Below are 18770 nucleotides of genomic sequence, written 5' to 3' on the forward strand. Positions count from 1 at the left end.
CTATGATCATACTTGTGCATTGGATGTAGCTAATATTCGAGTGTGTTTCGTGAATGGATCAATGATTGAGCATGATGGGCTAGGGATAGCTTTATTTAGCGTTGATATTTTGAAAGACATGGTTGCTTGTTGATATGCTTGAGTATGAGGTTTTCATGTCAATTATAGACTATTGCTTTGAACCATCTAAAAGTCCAAATGTCCAAGCTACAAAAGAAAAGAATATGTGATGAACATGTTAGGCAGCATTCCACATCAAATTTTCTTTTTTTATCATTTACCTACTCGAGGACGAGCATGAATTAAGCTTGGGGATGCTGATACGTCTCGAACATATCTATAATGTTGTATTGTTCCATGTTGTTATATTATGATTCTTGGATATTTTACCTTCATTTTATGGCAACTTTATATCATTTTCTGGGACTAACCTATTGACATAGTGCCTAGCGCCAGTTGTTTTTTTACTTCACAGAATATCAGTACCAAACAAAGTCCAAATGCCACGAAACTTTTTGGAGATTTTTTTGGACCTGGAGACAACTTGGGAGCCAAGGAAGTGCACGGGGGGAGGCCCATGGGGCCCACCACCCACCTGGGCGCGCCAAAGGCCCTAGGCGCACCCTGATGGCTGGTGGGGCCCATGAAGGTCTCCTCCACCGCCTCTCAGCTCTATAAATACTCAAATATTCCCAAAACCCTAGGGGAGAGATCGAACCACAATTCCAGTTGCCGCAAGTTCCAGAACCATGAGATCCAATCTAGAGCCCTATTTCGGCACTCTGCCGGAGGGGAACACGATCACGGAGGGGTTCATCATCCTCATTGATGCTCCTCCGATGATGCATGAGTAGTTCACCATAGACCTACGGGTCCATAGGCAGTAGCTAGATGGCTTCTTCTCTCTTTTTGATTCTCAATACAATGTTCTCCTCGATGTTCTTGGAGATCTATATGATGTAATGACTTTTTGCGGTGTGTTTGTTGGGATCCGATGAATTGCGAGTTTATGATCGAATCTATCTATGAATATTATTTGAGTCTTCTTTGATCTCTTATATGCATGGTTATTATAGCCTCGTATTTCTTCTCCAAAATTTTGGTTTTGTTTGGCCAACTAGATTGATTTTTCTTGCAATGGGAAGAGGGCAAACCTAATCGTCCTTCTCGCAATGCAAGATCACAAAGGACGGGGTTCCGAAGCCCTGCTCTCCCATACAACTAAGCACACGGTCAACGGGATGGGATCACCGGAAGCAGTAGCAATGAGACAAATGACGATGGCGTGTGTGTGTGGAGGTAGAATAAACGGCCAGGGTTGACACCGCCTGACATGGGACTGGGTCCATGATCTGATGTCTTAGATTCGTAGCACATAGATTAATGAGTCTTAATTAACTAACAGTTAATTATTGATTCCTTACTAGCAAAAAAAATCTCACACATGACATAGGTCCGACCTTGGCTCGTTCATGAAACACGACACACGCGGGCGAGGCAGGTAGCACGACGAAGGGGAAGCAAGCTCGAATGACATGTGGAAGAGAGACCCTTATACGGGGTCTCGACTTTCCTCTACTCATAAGGTGGTACTTAACATTCTGCCAGCATGTCATCACATGGGCCTTTGAGATTTTTCAGAAATCATTATTTATGTGGGCCTAAAGTCCATCTATACTTCAGCACGAAATAGTTCAATACTGGCTCACATGTTTTCACCTCGGAGAAGGAACTCATAGTGGAAAACCATGTTGTAGGTGGTTTTGTAAAAAAAATGCCAAATGTGCCGCTAGCTCCTCGGGTGGTAAGGAAGGCAATTTTGGGAGTCAATTTGGAATTTGCAAGTACCTTTGAAAGTTAGGTTATTCTCATGACAAGTGATCATCAACTATATGTCCCTGAGAGCAAACTTCCATCAAAGGCACGTGGAACCGCATGCCACCTACACGACTGAAATAGTGAAGATCATACTACATGGCATTCACTGGTGAAATGCCGCTTGCAACAACATTTTGGAACTCGTTCCATGTGCTTTATGGGGTAAAATTTTCAATGTTGCAACTTGGACCAAGTATTTGGTGGATCGCCCGACCAGCGCACCGAATGATGATGAAGTGATCTTAGGTGGGGCGAGCATCGCTTCAAGATGCCACAAGAAGATTGCGCCTCATGTGTCTAAAGCTTGCGAGTACACACAAGGCATGGCTAATGAGACATGATGGATGTAAGGTGTACCGGGTGCGACAATTACACGTTGTTTAGCTAGGGCGGGGTGTAGACTAGGACTTTGCAAGACTTGGTTTCATGTTTCGATGGATTGTGTCGTGGATATCATGAACTCGGAATGCATTGATTGGCGATGAATAGATCAAAGATCTTTCTCTTAAAAAAGATGTTGTATAAGTGTCGTGGAAGTTCTGGCCAAATAAATGCTTCACCGTCGCGTCCCCCATTTCAATTTTATATGACTTTTTATGTACTCCCTTCATTTTTATTTACTCCGCATACTAGCTTTGGTCAAAGTTAGGCTTTGTTAACATTGAGAAAATTTATAGACAAAAATATTAACATGTTCAAGAACGAAACAATACCATTAGATTCATTATTGAAGTACTTTCGCATCATATAGATTTGTTGTTGTCGAGAGGATGAACCCCGGGCAGGCAACGGAACCCGGATCCTTTTCAAAACATCGGGGCCAGCATCGCCCTTCAATCCGGATTGTCCTTGGTCGAGTTCCTCAACCTGGCCAAGTCCCGCAACACGGCCGGGCCCGCTGGCGCATGCCAGCCGACACCGCCAAGTCAATACTTCTTCAACAAGTGAGCACCCTCATAGGACGCTCCTCAACTCGGCCACGGGTCAGCTCCCATCCCATCCAAGGCGTACGGCGGAACAAGTTCCCATGAAGAGATGAGCAATGCAACAGTGGCCCACCAACCCCGCTGACCGGAGCAAGCGTGGCAATAGTGGCCCACCTACTCCACTGACCAGGGCCGGCATGGTACAGTGCATCCCTCGTCCTGCTGATGCAAGCCGACAGTGACTAGGCGACACGCCACTGTAGCCGAGCCGGCACAACCACTCTGTGACGTACGACAAGATGGGGAACAGTGCCCCCTAGCGCACGGGGCCTGCGCCCGGAGAACCCGGCGGGCCCTAGTGTCGGCTTCTCATACACAGACATCCTGGCCCCACGGCCATGTAGTTTTACCATTGTAACCCTGAGGTGTCGACCTATAAAATCCCCCAGGAGCCCTCCATGTACACGGGAAAACACTAGAGAGAGAGAGATCCAATAGAACACAAACACAAGGAGAAGGAGCAGCCTATGCTTTGGCCCGTCTTCCTTCCTCCCCGAAACAGCTCTAGGAGCAAGCTTGTAACATCGCATATAAACCACACTCGGCAGGACTAGGGGTATTATCTCTCCAGAGAGCCCCGAACCTGGGTATGTCTTGCGTCCCCCACACGCTCATGCCAACCTTGTCTCTGGAGCCCACCAGTGCCCTCGAGCATGTCCCTCTCTTTAGCCATCCTTTGGCATCTGTCGTGCGCCCACCACGACAGTTGGCGCCCACCGTGGGGTGATACATCTCCAACGTATCTATAATTTTTGATCGTTCCATGCTATTATATTATCAATCTTGGATGTTTTATATGCTATTTTATATGATTTTTGGGACTAACCTATTAACCTAGAGCCTAGTCTCAGCTTCTGTTTTTTCCTTGTTTTTGAGTTTTACAGAAAAGACATACCAAACGGAGTCCAATTGACGTGCCAATTTTTGATGATTTTTTATGGACCAAAAGAAGCCCCCGGAGTAAAAGAGTTGGGCCAGAAGAGTCCTGAGCCATCTACGAGGGTGGAGGGCGCGCCCTACCCCCCTAGGCGTGTCCCCCTATCTCATGGACGACTTGGAGACCCCCCCTGACGTGAGACCTACACCAAAAATTCCTATAAATACAGAAACCCTCGAAAAGAAACCTAGATCGGGAGTTCCGCCGTCGCAAGCCTATGTAGCCACCAAAAACCAATCGGGACCCTGTTCCGGCACCCTGCCGGAGGGGGATCCATCACCGGTGGCCATCTTCATCATCCTGGCGCTCTCCATGACGAGGAGGGAGTAGTTCACCCTCGGGGTGAGGGTATGTACCAGTAGCTATGTGTTTGATCTCTCTCTCTCTCTTGTTCTTGATATGGCACAATCTTGATGTACCGCGAGCTTTGCTATTATAGTTGGATCTTATGATGTTTCTCCCTCTCTATCTCTTTGTGATGAATTGAGTTTTCCCTTTGAAGTTATCTTATCGGATTAAGTCTTTAAGGATTTGAGAACACTTGATATATGTCTTGCATGTGCTTATCTGTGGTGACAATGGGATATTCACGTGATCCACTTGATGTATGTTTTGGTGATCAGCTTGCGAGCTCTGTGACCTTGTGAACTTATGCATAGGGGTTGGCACACGTTTTTGTCTTGACTCTCCAGTAGAAACTTTGGGGCACTCTTTGAAGTTCTTTGTGTTGGTTGAATAGATAAAACTGAGATTGTGTGATGCATATCGTATAATCATACCCACGGATACTTGAGGTGACATTGGAGTATCTAGGGGACATTAGGGTTTTGGCTGATTTGTGTCTTAAGGTGTTATTCTAGTATGAACTCTAGGATAGATCGAACGGAAAGAATAGCTTCGTGTTATTTTACTACGGACTCTTGAATAGATCGATCAGAAATGATAACTTTGTGGTGGTTTCGTACCCTACAATAATCTCTTTGTTTGTTCTCCGCTATTAGTGACTTTGGAGTGACTCTTTGTTGCATGTTGAGGGATAGTTATATGATCCAATTATGTTATTATTTTTGAGAGAACTTGCACTAGTGAAAGTATGAACCCTAGGCCTTGTTTCAACACATTGCAATACCATTTTCGCTCACTTTTATCATTAGTTACCTTGCTGTTTTTATATTTTCAGATTACAAAAACCTACATCTACCATCCATATTGCACTTGTATCACCATCTCCTCGCCGAACTAGTGCACCTATACAATTTACCATTGTATTGGGTGTGTTGGGGACACAAGAGACTCTTTGTTATTTGGTTGTAGAGTTGTTTGAGAGAGACCATCTTCATCCTACGCCTCCCACGGATTGATAAACCTTAGGTCATCCACTTGAGGGAAATTTGCTACTGTCCTACAAACCTCTGCACTTGGAGGCCCAACAACGTCTACAAGAAGAAGGTTGTGTAGTAGACATCAAGCTCTTTTATGGCGCCGTTGCCGGGGAGGTTAGCGCTTGAAGGTATATCTTTAGATCTTGCAATCGAATCTTTTAGTTTCTTGTTTTATCACTAGTTTAGTCTATAGAAGAAAACTACAAAAATGGAATTAAGGTTGCCTCATATGCTTCATCTTTTTAATGTCTTTCATGAAAATAAGGATTCCGATAATTGCGCCAAAGTGTTAGAAGAAGAATGTATTAAAATGTTTGGATGATGAGCATGATTGCAATGTTGTTAGTATGAATTCTTTGAAAATCCATGATGCTAATGATATGCAAAGCCACAAGCTTGGGGATGCTATGTTTGATGAAGACGATATTTTTCCCCCAAGTTTTGATGAGCAAATTTATTATGATGAAAGCATCCCTCCTATCTATGATGATTATTATGATGACACGTATGCTATAAAGAATAATGATATCTAGGAAACTTATCATCATGATTTTAACTTTCAATTGGATTATGCCTCACATGATAGTTATTTTGTTGAATTTGCTCCCACTATTCCGAATGAGAAGAATTTTGCTTGTGTGGAGAGTAGTAAATTTTCTATGCTTATGAATCATGAAAAGAATGCTTTACTTGATGGTTATATTGTTGAATTCATTCATGATGGCACTGAAAATTATTATGAGAGAGTAACATATGCTTTTACATATTGCAATAATATCAAGTTTCCTCTCTATGTGTTGAAAATCTTGAAGTTATCCTTGTTTTACCTTCCTACGCAAGTTGATTCTTGTTCCCATAAGTTGTTTGCTCACAAAATCCCTATGCATAGGAAGTGGGTGAGACTTAAATGTGCTTGTTTGTCATATGCTTCATGATGCTCCCGTTATGTTTCAATTCTTATCTTTTATGTGAGAATCATTGAAATTATCATGCCTAGCTAGAAAGGCATTAAAGAAAAGGGCTTGTTGGGAGACAACCCAACACCTTTACCTACTGTTTTTGTGTGTTCACATGATTAAGCTACTGTAGTAATCATCTTTTATAGATTTTGTTTCAATAAAGTGCCAAGTAAGACCTTTGGGATGATCTATGGTGATAGTTGATTTGAAGTTGATTTGATCTTGCCGAAAAACACAAACTTTTGCGCTTAGGAAAACAATTCTCATTTTTAACAGAAGCGTGATAAAATACTATTCTTTTGCAGAATATTAATGAACAAATTGCTCAGGTTTTCCTAATTTTTAAGAATTTTTGGAGTTACAGAAGTATTCTAGAGTTACAGATTACTACAGACTGTTCTGTTTTGACAGATTCTGTTTTCGATGCATAGTTTGCTTGTTTTCTAGTTTCTATGGCTTGTATTGCTTAATATAAATTGTAGAAATGGTATGGTACAGTAGGCATCATGTGAGAAAAGTTATGAACCTTGTCTTGACAGTACCTAAGTGGTGATTTGCTTTCTTATACTAACGGAGCTTACGAGTTTTCTGTTAAGTTTTCTGTTGTGAAGTTTTCAAGTTTTGGGTAAAGATTTGATGGACTATGGAATAAGGAGTGGCAAGAACCTAAGCTTGGGGATGCCCAACGCACCCCAAGGTAATATTCAAGGACAACCAAGAGCCTAAGCTTGGGGATGCCCCGGAAGGCATCCCCTCTTTCGTCTTCGTTCATCGGTAACCTTACTTGGAGCTATTTTTTTATTCGCCACATGATATGTGTTTTGCTTGGAGCGTCATTTTATTTTATTAGGATTTTCTTGCTGTTATTTAGAGTAATATTTTGCATCTTTTACTTCAATAAAAAGGTCAAGTATAGCCTTTACCATGCTTATTTTGCAAGTCCCTATGTTGCTGTTTTAAAAACAGAAAGCTTGTTGTTATGTTTTGAATATTTGTGAATAGTCAGAACATGATAAAATCTTGAAATTTTTACACAATGAGTAACAACAAATTATCTAAAGTGTGGTAATTCTTCAGAATTTTTGGAGTTAAAGAAGTATGATTCCTCTTGCATTCTTTACAGACTGTCCTGTTTAGACAGATTGATGTTATGTTTGCATATGTTTGCCTGTTTGATGATTCTATTTGAGGATAGGAGTGTTAAATATGCAGAGGAAATTGGTAGGCAATGTTAAATAATAAATTTTAGTGATTTGCTACAATAGAGAATGATAAGGTTTAGCATGGATTTATACTAACTTATCTCACGAGTTCTTGTTGAGTTTTGTGTGGATGAAGTTTTTAAGATTTAGAGAAACCGCGGTATGAAAGGAATTAAGGAGACACAAAAGCTCAAGCTTGGGGATGCCCAAGGCATCCCTAATTAATATTTCAAGAAGTCTCAAGCATGTAAGCTTGGGGATGCCCTGGTAGGCATCCCACCTTTCTTCTTCAACAACTATTGGTCAGTTTTGGTTGAGCCTAAGTTTTTGCTTCTTCACATGATATGTGCTATCCTTGCAATGTCATTTTATTTTGTTTTTCTTGCTGTTTGAATAAAGTACTTAAGATCTGAAATTTTATTTATGCGAAGGAGTCTTCACATGGTTACATAATTATTCAACTACTCATTATGCTTCGCTTACATCTTTTGGAGTAGTTTGTCGTTTGCTCTAGTGCTTCACTTATATCTTTTTAGAGCACGACGGTGGTTTTATTTTGAAGAAATAGATGAACTCTAATGATTCACTTATATTATTTTAAGATTCTTTTAGAACAGCATGGTAATTTGCTTTGGTTATGAATTTAGTCCTAATATGATAGGCATCCAAGAGGGATATAATAAAAACTTTCATATAAAGTGCGTTGAATACTATGAGAAGTTTGATGCTTGATGATTGTTTTGAAACACGAGGATGGTGATATTAGAGTCATGCTAGTAAATTAATTGTGAATTTGAGAAATACTTGTGTTGAGGTTTGCAAGTCTCGTAGAATGCACGTATGGTAACCGTTGTGTAACAAATTTGAAGCATGAGGTATTTCTTTGATTGTCTACCTTATGAGTGGCGGTCGGGGACGAGCGATGGTATTTTCCTACCAATCTATCCCCCTAGGAGCATGCGCCTAGTGCTTGGTTTTTGATGACTTGCAGATATTTGCAATAAGTATGTGAGTTCTTTATGACTAATGTTGAGTCCATGGATTATACGCACTCTCACCCTTCCACCATTGCTAGCCTCTCTAGTACCGCGCAACTTCGCCGGTACCATAAACCCACCATTTACCTTCCTCAAAACAGCCACCATACCTACCTATCATGGCATTTCCATAGCCATTCCGAGATATATTGCCATGCAATCTTCCACCGTTGCGTTTATTATGACACGCTCCATCATTGTCATGTTGCTTTGCATGATCATGCAGTTGACATCGTATTTGTGGCAAAGCCACCATTCATAATTCTTTCATACATGTCACTCTTGATTCATTGCACATCCCGGTACACCGCCGAAGGCACGCATATAGAGTCATATTTTTGTTCTAAGTATCGAGTTGTAATCTTTGAGTTGTAAATAAATAGAAGTGTGATGATCATCATTATTAGAGCATTGTCCCATGTGAGGAAACAAAAAAAGAGAGAAAAGGAGGTCAAAGAAGCAAACAAAATAGAGAGAGAGAGAAAGAGAGAAGGACAATGCTACTATCCTTTTACCATACTTGTGCTTCAAAGTAGCACCATGATCTTCATGATAGAGAGTCTCCTATGTTCTCACTTTCATATACTAGTGGGAAATTTTTATTATAGAACTTGGCTTGTATATTCCAACGATGGGCTTCCTCAAATGCCCTAGGTCTTTCTGAGCAAGCAAGTTGGATGCACACCCACTTAGTTTCTTTTGTTGGGCTTTCATACATTTATAGCTCTAGTGCATCCATTGCATGGCAATCCCTACTCACTCACATTGATATCTATTGATGGGCATCTCCATAGCGCACCGATACGCCTAGTTGAGGTGAGACCATCTTCCTCCTTTTTGTCTTCTTCACAACCATCGCTCTATTACACCTATAGTGCTATGTCCATGGCTCACGCTCATGTATTGCGTGAAAGTTGAAAAAGTTTGAGAATGCTAAAATATGAAACAATTGTTTGGCTTGTCATCGGGGTTGTGCATGATTTGAATACTTTGTGTGACGAAGATGGAGCATAACCAAACTATATGATTTTGTAGGGATGAACCTTCTTTGGCCATATTATTTTGGGAAGACATGATTACTTTATTAGTACGCTTGAAGTATTAGTTTTTATGTCAATATTAAACTTTTGTCTTGAATCTTGCGGATCTGAACATTCATGCGACAATAAAAGAAATTACATTGATAATTATGTTAGGTAGCATTCCACATCAAAAATTCTTTTTTTATCATTTATCTACTCGAGGACGAGCAGGAATTAAGCTTGGGGATGCTTGATACGTCTCCAACGTATCTATAATTTTTTATTGTTCCATGCTATTATATTATCAATCTTTGATGTTTTATATGCTATTTTAAATGATTTTTGGGACTAACCGATTAACCTAGAGCCCAGTGCTAGTTTCTATTTTTTTCCTTGTTTTTGAGTTTTACAGAAAAGGAATACCAAACGGAGTCCAATTAACGTGCCAATTTTTGATGATTTTTTATGGACCAAAAGATGCCCCGGAGTAAAAGAGTTGGGCCAGAAGAGTCCCGAGCCATCCACGAGGGTGGAGGGCGCGCCCTACCCCCTGGGCGCGTCCCCCTATCTCGTGGATGACTCGGAGACCCCCCTGATGTGAGACCTACGCCAAAAATTCCTATAAATACAGAAACCCCCGAAAAGAAACCAAAATCAGGAGTTCCGCCACCGCAAGCCTCTGTAGCCACCAAAAACTAATCGGGACCCTATTCCGTCACCCTGCCAGAGGGGGGATCCATCATCGATGGCCATCTTCATCATCCCGGTGCTCTCCATGACGAGGAGGGAGTAATTCACCCTTGGGGCTGAGGGTATGTACCAGTAGCTATGTGTTTGATCTCTCTCTCTCTCTTGTTCTTGATATGTCACGATCTTGATGTACCGCGAGCTTTGCTATTATAGTTGGATCTTATGATGTTTCTCCCCCTCTATCTCCTTGTGATGAATTGAGTTTTCCCTCTAAAGTTATCTTATCGAATTGAGTCTTTAAGGATTTGAGAACACTTGATGTACGTCTTGCATGTGCTTATCTGTGGTGACAATGGTTCACGTGATCCACTTGATGTATGTTTTGGTGATCAACTTGCGAGTCTGTGACCTTGTGAACTTATGCATAGGGGTTGGCACACGTTTTCGTCTTGACTCTCCGGTAGAAACTTTGGGGCACTCTTTGAAGTTCTTTGTGTTGGTTGAATAGATGAATCTGAGATTGTGTTATGCATATCGTATAATCATACCCACAGATACTTGAGGTGACATTGGAGTATCTAGGTGACATTAGGGTTTTGGTTGATTTGTGTCTTAAGGTGTTATTCTAGTACGAACTCTAGGATAGATCGAATGGAAAGAATAGCTTCGTGTTATTTTACTACGGACTCTTGAATAGATCGATCAGAACGGATAACTTTGAGGTGGTTTCGTACCCTACAATAATCTCTTCGTTTGTTCTCCGCTATTAGTGACTTTGGAGTGACTCTTTGTTGCATGTTAAGGGATAGTTATATGATCCAATTATGTTATTATTGTTGAGAGAACTTGCACTAGTGAAAGTATGAACCCTAGGCCTTGTTTCAACGCATTGCATTACCATTTTCGCTCACTTTTATCATTAGTTACCTTGCTGTTTTTATATTTTCAGATTACAAAAACCTATATCTATCATCCATATTGCACTTGTATCACCATCTCCTCGCCGAACTAGTGCACCTATACAATTTACCATTGTACTGGGTGTGTTGGGGACACAAGAGACTCTTTGTTATTTGGTTGCGGGGTTGCTTGAGAGAGACCATCTTCATCCTACGCCTCCCACGGATTCATAAACCTTAGGTCATCGGCTTGAGGGAAATTTGCTACTGTCCTACAAACCTCTGCACTTGGAGGCCCAGCAACGGCCACAAGAAGAAGGTTGTGTAGTAGACATCATGGGGCAGCTCGAGGTCCCAGCCGGAGACATGTTCCAGACGGGCCCCTTCATCGACTCCGGTGAGCACGCCACGCCCCGCGTGTTCCTCGCGCCCGGCACACCGATGGCCGACGACATCTACTCGCTCATCACCCTCTTTGGCGCGTTGTGCATCTCCGACGCGCCCATGGCCGATGAGTACCCCAGCGGGGTGCTTGACGTCTCTGATTGGCCTGTCCCTCTCGGCGACGACATCTCCGCCGAGGTGGCGGATCTCTGTGTCTGGGTGGAGGTGTTCGCCATCGACTCCGGCTCCACTTCATGTAGCGCTCCGAAGAAGGCCGCTGCCGCCAGGGCCGCAGCGGAGCGCGCCAGCACGCCCGACCTGCTGCGCGCCATGATGCAGGAACTCAGCGTTCCCATCACCATCGACATCAATGCCACCAACGCCGCAGAGGCCCTGGCCCAGCTCGAGGAGGGTCGTAAGCGCCTGTTGGACAAGGCCGCGACGCTCATTGCTATGCAGCTCCGGTTGGAGTCCGCCTAGCGGGAGCGCGACGCTGCGTACGGCTTCACGCCGGTCACGGCCGAGCCCAGCCGGGTGACTGAGGTACGGAACCGCGGCGCCGCCATCGGCCGCACCCTCGGCTCGGTCTCAGCCATCTACGACACCCCCGTCAAGAACATGCGCGTTGCGCAGGCGACAATTGTCGGCCTGAAACAGCTGTTGGGCGAGGAGCTGTAGGAGCGTCTGCAGCGCATGAACGAGCTCCTCGGTGCCATGAACATGCAGCAGGACCGCCTTGACCGTCCCACAGAATCTGACTCACGCCCCACCAAGGACCCCGAACGGCCGAACACGGCGTCCTCCCCGCCGCCCATGGAAGCTCATTTCGGCCGTACCCGAACCCAGTGCAACTGTGCCCTGACGGCTGGAGATGGTTGGGCGACGAGTTGGCTCCTGAAGACCAGCGCCAACCGGACCCTCCAGCGCGATCCAGCCGACGTGCCCGTCCGGCTTCATCCGACCCGGCTCCTTGCGGCACGGTCGCAAGCTGGCTGGGCCGCGCGCCATCGACAACACCGACGCTCGCCACCGCATCGAGCAGCTCTCCATCTCCCTCGAGCTCGAGGAGGACAACACCGTCGGACCGGCTTGTTTCGGCCCGCACATCCATGGTGAGCCCTTCCACAAAGGGTTCACGTTGCCCGGTGATACCCCCAAGTACAACGGCACCGTCAAGCCGGAGGACTGGCTCATCGACTACACCACCGCCATCGGCATCGCGGGCTGTAATCGCCGTCTTGCTGTGTGCTACGCCCGCTCATGCTCCAGGGGTCGGCCCGCATGTGGTTGAACAGTCTGCCGGCCGGCAGCATCAACGCATGGGTCGACTTCGAGCAAGCCTTCATCCTCAACTTCACCGGCACCTACAAGCATCCCGGTCGTCCCAGCCAGCTCGCCATGTGCATGCAGGGACCGAACGAGACCGGTCGCGAGTACCTTGCGCCCTGGACCGAGCTCCAGAACAACCGCGGGGGTGTCCATGAAGTCCAGGCCATCCAGTACTTTGTGACCGGCTGCCGGGATGGTACTCTCCTCAAGCACAAGCTTCTACGCTCCGAGCCGACCACCATGTCCACGCTCATGGTCACGGCGGACAAATACGCCACGGCTGATGCCGCCATGAAGATCCAAGTAGTGCTGAATGAAGCCGGCATGGCGTTGCCGGCTCCACCCGCAGGGCCGACCAGCAGGCCCACCGCTACAATAACCGCCTCATCACGGCTGCCGAGCAGGCGCCCGCAATTGAGCCGGCCGGCAAGCCGGAAAGACGCCATGGCAACCCGCCATGAGCATCGAGGAGATGCTCGACGCTCCCTACAAGCACCACATCGGTGCAAGGCTGTCCACGCACACGCTCTGGCTGTGCGCCATCACCAAGTGCATCATGGAGCGGCGACATCCCGCCGCCTCCGGCTCCAACTCCAGGTGCGGGGCAGCCGACTCCGCCTCCTCCACCCTCGCCCCCAGCAAATCGCGTGATGCATGATGAAGTCTACCCCAACCAGAACGCAAGCTACGTCGTCTTCACTAGCCTTGGCGACAAGAGCAGCGAGTGCCTGCTCCGGCAGGAGGTGAACATCGTCGTCCCGGCCAAGCCGGAGTACATGCACTGGTCGAAACGCCCGGTCAACTGGACCTGGGATGACCACCCGGCCGTCATGCCGAACCCGGGTGGCTACGCCCTCGTCCTTGATCCCACCATAGTCGCCACCAGGCGCACCTGCAAGTTCTCATGAATCCTCATTGACGGCGGTGGCAGCATCAACATCCTCTACCGCAACACCATGACCAAGCTCGGCCTCGAGGCCAAGGACCTGGAGCCATCCCAAACAGTGTTCCACGGCATCGTGTCGGGTCTCTCCTGCTCCCCCATCGGCCGGATTCAGCTCAACGTCCTCTTCGGCACGAGCAACCATTTCCGACGCGAGCCGATCTTGTTTGAGGTGGTGGACTTGTCCAGCACGTACCACACACTGTTGGGCCGGCCTGTGCTCGCCAAGTTCATGGAGGTCCCCCACTACGCCTACCTGAAGATGAAGATGCCGGGTCCCAAGGGCCTCATCACTGTCATCGGCGACTACAGGAAATATCTAGAGTGTGCTCAAGCCGTTGCCAGGTTGGCCGAGTCGCTGGTCATAGCCGAGGAGCGGCGCCAGCTCGATCGGATCATCGCACTAGCCAACGAGACGCCGGCTGTGCCGTTTTCAGCCAAGGAGTCAGCCGGCGAGGCCTTGTTCCAACCATCCATGAAGACCAAGAGGGTCAAGCTGAACCTGGAAGACCCGAGTTGCAGCAAGTACGTCATCGTGGGCACCCGCCTCGATGACAAATAGGAAGGCGAGAATCAGGATATCTTTGCATGGTCCTCAAAGGACATGCCGGGAATTTCGAGGGAGTACTCCGAGCACAAACTCCACGTCTGCAAGGACGCCAAGCCTGTCCGTCAACCATTATGTCGCTTTTTAGAAGAGAAGAGAAGAACTATCGGTGAAGAGGTCGCGAAGCTACTCGCGGCCGGTTTCATCATGGAAGTCTTTCAACCCGAGTGGCTGGCCAACCCAGTCCTCGTCCTGAAGAAGAATAACACCTGTCGCATGTGCATAGACTACACCAGCCTGAACAAGGCCTGCCCCAAGGATCCTTTCGCCCTCCCACGGATAGATCAAGTCATCGACTCCACCGCCGGATGTGAGTTCCTATCCTTCCTGGATTCTTACTCCGGCTATCATCAGATCAAGTTGAACTCGGCCGACGCCCTGAAGACGTCCTTCATCACACCCTTTAGTGTGTACTACTACATCATCATGTCGTTCGGCTTGAAGAATGTCGGCGCCACCTTCCAACGCTGCATGCAGAAATGCCTGCTGACGCAACTCGGCCACAATATCCACGTCTATGTGGACGACATCATGGTGAAGACCAAGCAGCACCTCACGCTCCTTAACGACCTGAAGGAGACCTTTGCCAATCTGCGCGAGTACCAGATCAAGCTCAACCCGGAGAAGTGCGTTTTTGGCGTGCCGGCCGGGAAGCTGATCGGTTTCCTCATCTTAGAGCGTGGCATTAAGGCGAACCCGGAGAAGATCAGGGCCATCGAGCGCATGCGCAAGCCAACCCGTTTGCAGGATGTCTAGAAGTTCACCAGTTGCTTGGCCTCGGTTAGCCGGTTTCTCAGCCGGCTGGGCGAGAAGGCCTTGCCCCTGTATCAGCTGATGAAGAAGATGTCGCCATTCAAATGGAATGACCAGGCGGATGAAGCGTTCCGGGATCTTAAGCGCATGCTCTCCACCACACCTGTCCTGGCTGTGCCGGCTGACAAGGAGCCGTTGTTGCTATACATCGTCGCCACCTCACGGTTGGTCAACATGGTGCTGGTGGTCAAGCGGACAGAGAAGGGCAAGATTCAGTCTGTCCAGCGCCCGGTCTACTACTTGAGCGATGTGCTTTCCGCCTCCAAACAGAACTACCGGCACTACCAGAAGATGTGTTACGGCGTGTACTTTACGGCCAACAAGCTGAAGCAGTACTTTCAAGAGCATGTCATCACCGTGGTCAGCACGGCTCCCATCGGTGAGATCATGGGCTGCCGGGATGCCTCTGGTCGGGTTGCCAAGTGGGCCATAGAGCTAAACGGCCACATCATCCTCTACGAGCCCCGCACCACGATCAGGTCCCAGGCCCTGGCCGACTTCCTTGTCGACTGGACGGAGACCCAGTACCTACCACCTCCACCGGATTCAACGCATTGGCACATGCACTTTGATGGCTCCAAGATGCGCTTCGGCTTGGGAGTCGGCATCATGTTGTCTTCCTCGAAGGGCGACCGGCTACGGTACGCGCTCCAGATCCACTTCGACGGCTCCAACAACGGCGCCGAGTACGGAGCCATTGTGCACGGCCTCCAGCTTGCCAAAGAACTCGGCGTCCCACGCATTCTGTGCTATGGCAACTCGGATCTGGTGGTCAACAGTGTTCCGGCGAGTGGGACGCCCGGGATGCCAACATGGCCAGCTACCGTTTCCGGGTCCAGCAACTCTCCGGCACCTTCGACGGCTGTGACTTCCTCCACATCCCGCGCGTAGAAAATGAAGCCGCAGACACGCTAGCCAAGATTGGCTCATCCCGGCAGGCCATACCATCTGGCGTCTCCCTCGAGTACTTGTGCAAGCCATCTGTCAAGCCGTCTCCGAATTCCGAGTCCATCTTCATCCCGGACGACCCCGCGGCGCCCCTCCCCAACCCGGACCCAGGGGCTGCCATCGCCAACCTGGTCCCGGGGGCTGCGGAACCCGGCCCAGGGACTGCTGATTCTGGCCCGGGGGCTGCTGAACCCGACCCAGAGGGCCGCCGTGCTCAACCCGGCCGCCATTGTCCTTAACCCGAGGGCTGCCGCCTTCGGCTCGGGGGCTGCCGCCCCTGAACCCGTCTTGGTGGCCGTCTTCACCATGGTGACGGCTCCGTCATGGGCCCAGCCAACCCTAGCCTTCCTGGAGAGTGGTGCGCTCCCCATGGACGAGACCGAGGCATGACAAATGCAACGTCGGGCGTCTGCCTACAGCATCATCAACAACGAGCTCGTCAAGCGCAGCGCGACGGGCGTGTTCCAACGATGCAACGAGCAAGACAAGGGCGTGGAGATCCTCCTCGACATACATTAGGGCGAGTGTGGGCACGACGCCGCCTCTAGGCCCCTGGTGGCCAAGGCTTTTCGCCATGGTTTCTACTGGCCCACGGCCCTCAAAGATGCTGAGTCATTCATCCTCAAGTGCGAGGGTTGCCAACGCTTCAGCAAGCGCATCCACCAGCCGACTTCAGCCCTGCAAACCATCCCGATCACCTGGCCCTTCGCGGTCTGGGGGCTCAACATGGTGGGACCCTTCAAGACCGCTCGGGGCGGCATGACGCACTTGCTGGTGGCGGTCGACAAGTTCACCAAGTGGATCGAGGCACGGCCGATCAAGAAGCTGGACGGGCCAACGGCCGCTCGGTTCATCAAAGACATCGTGCTGCGCTACGGCGTCCCGCACAGCATCATCACGGACAATGGCACCAACTTTACCAAGGGCGCTCTGGCGCAATATTGCTCCATCTCCAGCATCCGGCTTGACCTGGCCTCCGTAGCCCATCCTCAGTCCAACGGCCAGGTCCAGCGGTCCAACGACGTCATCCTATCCAGCATCAAACCACGGCTCGTCGAGCCCCTCATTCGTTCACCCGGTAGCTGGCTTGACGAACTGTCGGCCGTCCTCTGGAGTCTCCAAACAACGTCAAACCGGTCGAACAGGTTCACCCTGTTCTTCCTCGTCTATGGAGCAGAAGCCGTCATCCTGACCAACATCGAATTCGACTCACCGTGAGTCGCATTGTATACAGAAGCCCAAGCCAATGAAGCCCGCGAAGGCGGAGTCGACCTACACGAAGAAGCACGCCTTTTGGCCCTCAGCCGATCCGCCATCTATCAGCAAGGCATGAGGCATTACCACAGCAAAAGATCAAGCCCCTCGCATTCCGCGAAGGAGACCTCGTCCTCCGGCTTGTCCAGCAGCAAGCCGGCCAACACAAGTTGGCCTCCCCATGGGAGGGCCCCTGCATCGTCAGCAAGGCCTTTTGTGACCGCAACGCCCACTACCTCATCGACGCTTGCAAGCCAAACAAGCGCAAGAGAGATACCGCCGGCGAAGAGACAAGTTGGCCCTGGAACGCAGAGCTCCTCCGCCCGTTTTACAGTTAGCTATATGCACGTATGTATCGCTGCCTTTTGTAATTTTATGAAAGACAATGGGACCCCGAACGGCACTCGGGGGCTACCTTTTCCTACCAAGCTATTGTGTTTTACACTTCCTTGTGAAATTTTCTTAAGAATTTCCGCCGCTGGGTTGGCCCGTCCAACCTGGGGGCTCCGGGCTGGCCGGCTTGACCGCCACCCGCTGTCCTCCTTGGCACATCCCGGCATGCTTAAATTGCCAAGGCCTTCCACATCGCCCTACGCCACAGTTCGGCTTCGGCTGTCTATCGGCAGGAACTATGGGCCAAAGCACCTACACGCCGGGAAATACTAAGTTGGATTCACCAGATCGGCTAACCCGGCCTCACCGCACTAAGTTGCTACACGACCGGCTGCTCGCCAGCCGGCCCAGTGGGTGTTCCGCTCGCGCTCAACGTTTGAAGGGCCTAAGTACTGCAAGGACCAAACTCCTTGTCACAGACCGGAACCCGGCTATTCGACTCGCGGGGGGGGGGGGGGGGGGGGGGGGGGGGGGGGGGGGGGGGGGGAGGCCCAAAGAAGGGGCAAGCAAGAAAAAAGGTTTAGAGAACAAAGAGTAAAGGCGTAAACACTCGCAAGAATATTTACATTACTGAAATATGGGCCCAAGGCGAGAGTTCATTACATTCACTGATACACCCCAGTGGGTGGGTGGACCTGCTACTTAACAAAATTATGAAAATAGATAAGCAGGACGGCTTCAGATGGCTCTCGCGTCGGGTCGCGCAACCGTCGGCTCCTCCTTAGTAGCCTCTGGGTTCATCGAGGCGCCGGTATCGGCCAACTCGGCGTCCTCGTCCGCAAATGGGACTGACTCTTCGGAGCTGCCCAACGGGTCGTCAAGCAGCAAGTCGAAGTTGTCAGGCGGCACCACACCGCCGTCTTCAGTCTGCTCTACCTGGAACTCATCATGCAACGTAAATGAGGCCAGGTAGCTGGCCCGTGTGGCGATCCGGCCCGCCTCCGCTTACAGCTGGGCTCCGCGCCGACTCATTGGGCTGCCATCTAGTCCAGCGCCAGATTGGGATACCAGGACATGACAAACCTTAGTGCCAGGTCGGCACCGGCACGGGCGGCAGAAACACGCCATGCGTGAAGCCGCGTTGCCCCGGCTTCCAACCACCGCGCC

This window comes from Triticum urartu, chromosome 3 (genome assembly GCF_003073215.2).
Source record: "Triticum urartu cultivar G1812 chromosome 3, Tu2.1, whole genome shotgun sequence".
Classification (NCBI taxonomy): domain Eukaryota; kingdom Viridiplantae; phylum Streptophyta; class Magnoliopsida; order Poales; family Poaceae; genus Triticum; species Triticum urartu.